Source organism: Castor canadensis, chromosome 5, assembly GCF_047511655.1.
Source record: "Castor canadensis chromosome 5, mCasCan1.hap1v2, whole genome shotgun sequence".
In the NCBI taxonomy this organism is placed as follows: Eukaryota; Metazoa; Chordata; class Mammalia; order Rodentia; family Castoridae; genus Castor; species Castor canadensis.
The window spans coordinates 89,859,344-89,867,326 of record NC_133390.1 but is presented as its reverse complement, the minus strand read 5'-3'; positions in this window follow the sequence as shown (position 1 = coordinate 89,867,326).

Here is a 7,983-nt window from a genome sequence, read left to right as displayed (position 1 = left end):
CTTCTGTCAGTCTTTCCTCATAGTACCTAAAACTCCAGTGTCCCTGATGGGACAGGACTTACTATCTCAATTAAAGGCTCAAATTCTCCTCCCCCCCAGGCAGCTATCTCTGCTGCCCCCTCCTTCAGGAACAAAGAAGATTCCACAGTGTGGACTGATGAGACGAGTGTAGGGTGAGCCAGGATGGCCCTCCCTATTCAAGTAAAACTCAAAAATCCCTCACCGTTTCCACACCTAAAACAATATCCCCTCAAGCCTGAGGGATGATGAGGTCTTATGCCTATCATAAATTCCTTAAAACAACAAGGGCTGCTAATTAGTTGCTCCAGCCCCTACAATAAATTTAAAATTCTTATAAAAGTTAATTTTAAAATACAAGTTACAAAGTAAACAACTGGAAAGGATATAGATAGGTAATAAATGTATTTTTGAGAAGTTAAAGGAAAAAGGAATGGTTTTTTGGATGAGAAGGGATTTTGGAAAGAAGGGTTTGTCCTAAAGATTGTTTCAAATAGGAAGGATAAGGACAAACCATGGAAGGGTTTAGTATGTTGTATGAAGGTCTGAGTAAGTTTGAAAAGTGTATAATAAAAGCTTCAGTGTGTGATAAAGTTAAAGTTGAATATAATCTAAGAGTTGCCTAAAAGATTTTTAGGGTCATGTCAAACTAAAATCAAATCCTCTATGTCTATGAAATAACAAGGTTACCTTAATATTGTTCTGCTCTGAGTAACATCTACAAAAAACCGTTACAGAGAAAGATTTTATCAAAGAAATTATTCGTGTTTTCTGCTGATCTTGTCAAGCTTTAAGTACTACTAAATCAGAGCTCATTTACATATTTGCTTATGTGTCTTAAATGACCACCTTGTAACAGTGTTATGTTATACTTTATCTTAATATGGTACAAACATTTAAAAGGTTAAAAGTGTCAATTTATATAAAATAATGAGCTAAAGCTCTCTTTTATCCAAGAGTGTTACATTTAAATCCTGACACCCCCTGCCTCCCACAGGTCACCTACTTAGGTGTGGCCTTAAAGGGACAGACTCACTCCCTGAGTCATAAATGCATCAACTCAATCTTCTGTTTCCCAACCCCCAAACCATAAGACAGCTTACAGCTTTCCTGGCAGTTATAGGATTTTGCAGAATTTAGATCCCTAGGCATGTAGTCCCTGAACAGACACCTTTTTATGCTTCTCCTAATATTCCTATTTGGGTCTTAGATAATGTATGGCCACCCATTTCTCTCTCTGTAGTTGGAGGAGTCTTGAAATTGTCTAGGGAACAACATTTCACAGTGGTTCTCCTGGCCAATGCCCATCCTAATGCCTATGTTCTTGCTCTCCTATTCTTAAACTTCCTCCCTTGTAGCATACTACATGTCTGCTATTGCTAATCAAAAATTTAACCAGTTGTACCTCCAGGGATACCAACCTCTCCAAAACGCGAGGATAGTTGGCTGATACCCACCATGCGGAGGTTGGAGGATTGGCTCGAGACGCTTTATGACCTGTGGCTACAAGGGACCTTCATCAACTTCAGGGAAGAGGAAATCTTCATTTTCAGAGCCTGGGTGTACACCATCATAGGCTCAGCACCCCAACATTGTTTGCCAACTAACCCTCCCTTCCCCTATGCTGCCCCTTGCCACCTCGAAGAAGCCAGAGCAAACACAATGCCCCCCTTCCTTAACAAACAAAAACGGGAGGAATGTTGGCAATAATGGCGCCGATAGGTTTCAGTACTTACTGCACCCTTAAGCTTCCGTTTCCCAGGGTCACAGTCCTGCCTCAAGTCTAGCTTGAATTCTCCTTCTGCCCCAACCTCCAGTCATCATGAACCATAAGATCCTAACCAATCAGATCATGCTGAGTCTCACTGAGGGGTATTTAAGTCCCTGCCCCCCCCCCTCTCTCTCTCTCTCTGTCTCTCTCTCAGCTCTCTCCCTCTCTCACCCAGCAATAAAGAATCTCTTGGCCAGATCACTCCTCTCCACGTGGTCACTTTTGGGGCCTACATTTCCTTACAGTCTTTATTTGGCAGTACCTTACACCCCCAACATTGCTCTTTTTGCTCGATTGTTTTGGTTATGTAGGGTCTTTTATGCTTCCAGATGAGTTTTTGGATTGATTTGTCACGTTCTGTGAAGAATGACATTGGGATTTTGATGGGGATTGCATTAAATCTGTAGATTGCTTTTAGTTGTTTAGCTGTTTTCACAATTTTTCCAATCAGTCCACATTGGGAGGTCTTTCCATCTTCTAGTGTCTTCAATTTCTTTCTTCAGTATTTTATTGTTCTTGTTGTGTAGGTCTTTCACTTCCTTATTTAAAAGTTTATTCCTTGGTTTTTCTTTCTTTCTTTTGTTTGTTTGAAGCTGTTGTGAATTGGATTATTTTCCTGTTATCCTTCTCAGCCTGTTCATTGTTAGTAGATAGATAAGCTACTGATTTTCATATGTTGATTTTTCTATCCTGCTATTTTGCCAAATGTGTTTATCACATCTAGGAGGTTGTTTTGGTGGAGCTGTTAGGGTCTTTTAAGTATAGGATAATATCTGTAAATAGGAATAATTTGACTTCTTCCTTTGTATCCCTTTTATTTCTTTCTCTTGCCCTATTGCTCTGATTAGGAATTCAAGCACTATATTGAACAAGAGTAAAGAGAGTGAAATCCTTGTCTTATTCTTGACTTTAGAGGAAATGTTTTCAGTTTTTCCCCATTTAGTATGATGTTGGCTATAGACTTATTGTATTTTATTTTGTTGAGGTATATTCCTTTGATACCTAGTTTCTTCAGAGCTTTTATCATGAAGAGATGTTGAATTTTGTTAAAGGCATTTTCTTCATCTATTCAGATGATCATGTGATTTTTGTCCTTGATTCTGTTTATGTTCCATGTTTTGTTTATAGATTTGCATATATCAAGCCATTCTGGTGTTCATGGACTGAAACCAACTTGATCATGGTGTATGATCTTTTTAACCTAAAACGAATTCAGATCTCCTAAAATTAAAGGCAGTGGGCCTCCATATAGTATCTTCAGGATCAAATACAGAAATAATATTTTGCTACATAAACCAATGAATAAAATGAAAAGCTACTGTCCACTCATTCCACTCTTTTTTTTTGTTTTTTTTTTTGTACTGCCTGCTATATATACACTTGACAGTCCCCAGTCCAGCCATTTTGTGGTGCTTGCAGTTTCTTATTTCCCCAGAAGAGGGCTGCCATGCCCAGCAATTCCCAGATTGTGTTCTGAGGACTGCCTGTGCAATCTAATTACCACTTCAGAATTCTGCGCCCAAGGGTTGGGAGAAGGACATACTGATTATGCAAATAAGTTTTCTAGGAGCCTAATAAGGCAAATAGAAACAGGCCTTTTACATGGTGTCAATAAATGCTGCTGGATCTATATAGACTTTGCAAGTTTTTTAAAGTAGTAGGTTCTACTTTTCTACTATTTTAAATGTAAGAAAAACAGCATACAAAGTATAGAATGTATACAACATTTAGTAAATTAAAAAGTTTTCACTTATTAAGTCTAATATGTGACAAATATGAACCGAACACTTTGTATATTTTAACCTATTTTTTGCAATAATGCTTCACTATCTTTACTTAAATAAGAAAACAGACTTTGAAATGTTAAATAAGTCACCTAAAGTTACATCTGATAAAAGTTATACACTTTTATTTTTTGGTGGCGCTAGGGATCAAACCCAGGGCTTCATATGAGCTAGGTAAGAGCCCTACCAATGAGCTAACTCTCCCAAGCCTATGCCAGATTTTTAAAGGGAACTAAAAAATAAAGCACACACTTGGGGCTACAGATGTAGCTCAGTGGTAGAGGACATGTTTAGCATACTCAAAGCCTTGGGTTCAATCACTAAAAAATAAAAGAAAGCATGCCAGTCTTAGGAAGGAAAAAATTTTCACTTGACACATATGCCTTCCCAACCACAGCCCTCTCTTCTTTTCCCAAAGATGTGGACAATTTCTTCAATATCCCCCCCTCAACATTTATTTTGCTTTTAATTTCATAACTAAATATTGGTGTGCATTCTTAGTGGGTTTCTTAGGACAGATTCCTACATGAGAACTAATTGTTCCAAGAGTATGTTTTAGGCTTTCCATGCATGTTTCAAAAGTGGGCTTGTGAAAGGCTGTACCACTTCACACTCCCATTGGCACTATAAAAGGGCCAGTTTTCTCAGTCCCTCAGATCTAAAGCCTTCCCATCCCTCTTCAGCCTGATGGTAGGATTTTGTGACAGTTTCTTTCAACACCTTGCAGGTCTTGTAAACAGTACAGTTCTCAGCACAGTATTTCCCAATCGGCACGGACCTTAAACCTTTGCTCAGCATTCCAGATCTTGGCAACTGACTATCTATTACATTGTAGGATGTATGCATTGAATTACAATGAAAGATGGTTAATGCCAATAAAACAAATTTCCTCAGAAAGTAGCCTTCTGTTCCCTGTAGGTGTTTTAAAGTTTGATTTCTTTAACATGATAATCATAGTTATTTAATATTATGTGTTTGAACATTCAAATATCTGAGGTCTTGCATATCTGTTTTTGTGTGTTAGATGGTTCTGCTGCTCTATCATGCCGGTTTGTATTATTATTTATTTTGTTTTACGGTGAGCATTTGGTTTTCTTTGCATTTGTTTCTGCTCCTGTCCACATATTAGAGCATTTTGAATATAAAATCAGTCTCCACAGACATAGTCAGGTCCCACTTGTATTCACTGATGATAAAATGGAGCATTGATGCAATATTTAAGTTAACCAACCCATGTACAGCATTGTGGATTCCCTATAGCAAGCAAGAATGTCAAGCTTTTGGTGGCTGGAGATGCTGCCCTTTCAAACACCTGCTAGGTGACCTAAACAAGGTAGAGATATTCAACAATATGGCTTTGCTATATTCCCGTTATCTCCAGTTTAATTGGAGGCACCCTCCTCAGACTTTCAGAGATGCTCCCACAGACATTGGGGCTAAAAGAAGGCAGTCTTCCTGGACCCAGACCAGTGTTCTGGGCTGATTGTGTGACTTTGTATGGAGCCTTGACAGTCACTGGCATGTGTGACAAGCAGCATGTCTGTAATCTCCATGAGTCTTCCTTGGAAAACATGAAGTTCACTTTTTGGCTATGACACTACAGTTTCTCCAGAGTCAGGCTGTTTGCACATCCCTTTTGTGATAAGGAGGAATTGGATTTCTAATCTTCTATTTTCTCCAGTCATCATGTCAGAACACCAGCACTGACACATGTGATCTAAACATAATGTCAGGTTCACAAGAGTGCCGGTGAGGGGTGGAGAAAATGAATTTTTATTTGGTTGGTTGGTTGTTTTTGGTAATATGGGGTTTGAACTCAGGGCTTCACATTGCTAGGCAGTCATGTTACTGCTTGAGCCATGCCTCCAGTCCCAAGAAAGTAAATTTTTAAGAATTTTCCATTATAGACTTTGTAGTCCTGGAACCATATCATTATTACAACTCCAGAAAATTAATGCCATGTTGAAGGCAAGAGAAATCGTCACCAAACAGGAAGGGAGAGAAAAGTAATGTAATGACCTCAGATTCTTGGAGGGAGGAAAGGAAAGAGAAAAAGAAGACTGAGAAGTCATACATTAATGCCCTTTCATTTCTATCCATTTGAGGTCGTGTGTGTGTGTGTGTGTGTGTAAGAATGAGAGACAAGAGAAGGGCAGCATGCTGTAGTAGAAATATAGATAGGCATTGAACACAAGGATACTGGCACCAGTAGCCCACTCCCCTGGAGAAGATGAGAGTCCCTTGAAAAGCCCACCTTTGGCATAGTGCCACATTTGTCTAACTGGAATCCCTGAGATGGAGATGTAAGAAGGGAAATTTCCAAGAAATAAAGAACCTAATCCAAAGATAAAAGAGCATACTGTGTTCTAGGAAATACTGGAATAATAGACACTAAGACATGTGATCTTTAAATGATTGCAGTTTGAGTCTTAAAAGGAGACGAGGTGGGAGAGAGTTCTAGGCAGAAAAATCAAATTACTTACAAGGAAGAAAAAAATCAAGATGGTTTCAAGTATCATGTGTCCCCAATTTTATGAAATTACTTCTTTTTAGCCACCCATTCATCTACCTTTCTATCTGCAGACATACATAGATACCTGGAATGAAGTTCATGTAATATTATCCATGACAATTCTGTATGGAAGAATTTTGGGAGAATTTGTATGTTTTACTCCTTGTAACTTTCTTTTGTCTTAGTGTTTTTATATTGTTTCTGTTGTTTAGACTACTATAATGGAAACAATCATTTCTATAAGAGTAAACTAAACTAATGTTCAATTGACAGAAACATTTTTGTCTGTATTCTTCAAAATAGGAAAGAAGAGAGATAGCCAAAATATACTTTTTTGAAGATACTGCTTTTTGTCAGGGAAATAACAGAAAAAAGGTAATCAAGTTTGGCAAGAAACCCAACTACAGTATTACATATTTCAGTCTGGATAGTCAGCTTCCACTGTGGTATCAAACAATTCCAGCATCTCAGTGTTTGTCACCACTGAGTAATTAATGTAACCCTCAAGGGCTGAGGGTTAGTTTTGGACCTGCTGGGCCCTGTTGATACTACTACATGTCGTCTCTTTCCAAAAACCCAGACAGAAGGAGCAGCCTTTCATAATATTGGGGTGGAGAAAATACTTTGCCCACATTGGAGCATGAGAAGGGCATGTCAGCAATGAATAAATTCGAACCAATACTATAACATACCACATAGGTCTTGGATTCCATGTTATTATCTTTCATTTCTTCATTTGTGTCACATAGTTAACTTTTGCCCTTCTATAAAACTATAAGCTTCCCAAGAGCAGGCTTAGTACTTTGGATCCCACCTCTTTCATTTTCTACCTTGGTACATTGGTCAAGTTATTTGACTTATACAGTTTTAATTGGCTCAACTGTAAAATGACAAGGGTAATAGAGCCTACCTTTAGAGTTGTTGAGAGAGATTTGATGAGATAACGCACATGGCACCTGGTATATAGGAGCTCATCCAGCTGTCACCCTTTTCTTCCTATTGCTCTCCCTCCTCCCCTCCTTTTTTCTGCTCCTCCCCATTCTTTCATTGTCCTTTACCTCTTTCTCTTCTTGTCAGTTTCACAGGACAAACTTTTCTAGAGAAATATTCAAGCAATATTACTTACCAATTAATTAATTCTACCAATTACTTACTTTAGATGGCACTGTCAATGTGACATCAGAGAGAGTACAACCAATTTATGAGTGACTCCATACATATTAGTTAAATATTTCATTGGCACATCTTGACTTCCTCATATACCTTGGAGTTTTCTTCTAGTGTAGTCTTTTGTCACTTCATCATTTCAGAAGGCTTGGGAGACATCTGAATTGAAAAATAAAGGAAGAAATGAGAATGAGAAGAGAAGGAATATATACTGTTTGATATTTTTTCATACATAGTAAACATTTTTTTTCTTCTTAGCATTTTGTGAATGAAGCAACTGAAGTGTGGAGCACTTAGTCAGTTATCTCAGGTGATATAACTAGGAAGTAGAGCTGGATAACTGTGACTGGGAGAACAATGTCCTGTCGAGTTTTACTTTGCAAGTAAAGTCCTTCACAAACCATGATCTTCACTGGCTCTCCTGTTTGGCCATTTATTGCCATCATCACTGCTGTGCAGTATCCTCCAGGTTTTTTTTTTACCAGTCACACATTGCCATCAGTCTCATATTCCTCAAAAGTCCCTGGCATATATGTCACTTTCCCTGCTCAACAACCATCCAGGACTCTCCATTGCCTATAAGGAAGAAGCCCAATGTCCTTGCCCTGCTTTTTTTCTTTTTTTCTTTTTTTTTAGCTAATGATTTCATTCGGCAATAATTTTATGTCATTGGGAAAACATATCCTCCTTTACCTTCTTCAGAGGCTGACTGATGTATTTTATTTATTTAT